The sequence below is a fragment of the Emiliania huxleyi genome, assembly GCF_000372725.1.
Source record: "Emiliania huxleyi CCMP1516 chromosome Unknown EMIHUscaffold_204, whole genome shotgun sequence".
NCBI lineage: Eukaryota > Haptophyta > Isochrysidales > Noelaerhabdaceae > Emiliania > Emiliania huxleyi.
Window position 1 is genome coordinate 1,695 of NW_005200562.1, and position 1,112 is coordinate 2,806.

Sequence of the window (1,112 nt, forward strand, 5' to 3'; positions counted from 1 at the left end):
CTCGAGTCGCTCGCGATCTCCGCGCTGCTCATCACCGGCTGCGGCGTCCTGCTGCACGCCCTGCTGCCGGCGGCTGTGCTGCCGGGGGAGGCGGCGCTTCGGAGGCCGCAGCAGCGCCCGCTCGCGGCCGCGACGCCGCGCGAGGCCGACGAGGCGTCACCGCGCGCACCTCCAGCCCCATCTCCCGTTCTCTCCCGATCTCTCCCGATCTCTCCGGCGGCGCTCTGTGCGGCGCTCGGGGCGCTGGCGCTGCCCGTCGTGCTCGCCGCAGCCTCTCGGCCGGCCCTCCGGCGAGCGAGCGGCAAGAGCTGCTAGTATTGCAATGGCGCTGTTGTGTGTGCGCGGGTCGGCGCGCGCCGCGAGCAGTGCGTGCGGCCGCGCGACATAGAGTGATCTGTACAACTGCTCGGCGTCTACAGCCGCGTGCTTTATGGTGCGTGCTTGTGTACTAGGCTATAGAGAGGGCCGCCAGACGTGCTCTAGATGTGTTCACCCTGGGAGTGAAAATGTGCTAAGCGGCTGAATCAATGCGCTACGGCTCTACGCGCTACTCTAGCTAGAGAGGATTTGAGCGGCCGCACACTGCTCGGTACCCCCCCTGCACACCTAAGCCCATGGCCGACCCCCCCCCCCAGCAGCACGCTCTGCTGCTGGGGGGGTCGGACCCCCCCCCCCAGCAGCAGCGCTCTGCTGCTGGGGGGGTCGGGACCCCCCCCCCAGCAGCAGCGCTCTGCCTGTGGGGGGGGCTGGCATCTCTGTGTACAGACAGCAGCTGTAAGTAGCATGCGTTCCAATTGCCAAAATTTATGGTCGGCATCAAAATCAGTGGTCTCACCGGCGGGGCCTCCTACTGCCAACCGGGCGGTGCGGGGCACGCCAGCCTCTCTTCTACGCCTCTCGGGCCTCGCGGCGCCTCTGCGTCAAGGAGGGAAGATACCGCTCTCGCAGCCCATCATACGCCGTGGCACAGCGGAGAGCACAGCGGGCTGTACAAGTCCATCCGATAGTGCTCAATATCTTCCCATCCTCCTCGTTGGTGATATCCGTGCGAGGTCATACGCCACAGGCCAGCAATCACTCGGTGATGAGACTATTGATGTAGGCGCGACCCT

At 66.4% G+C, this 1,112-nt stretch overlaps 1 protein-coding gene across 1 annotated transcript in view; it reads left to right on the forward strand.

Annotated features, from left to right (window-relative positions):
* The window catches only part of EMIHUDRAFT_468627 (hypothetical protein), a 4,261-nt gene that overhangs the window by 1,354 nt on the left and 1,795 nt on the right, over positions 1–1,112 (forward strand). The gene's annotated exons all lie outside the window — the stretch shown is intronic.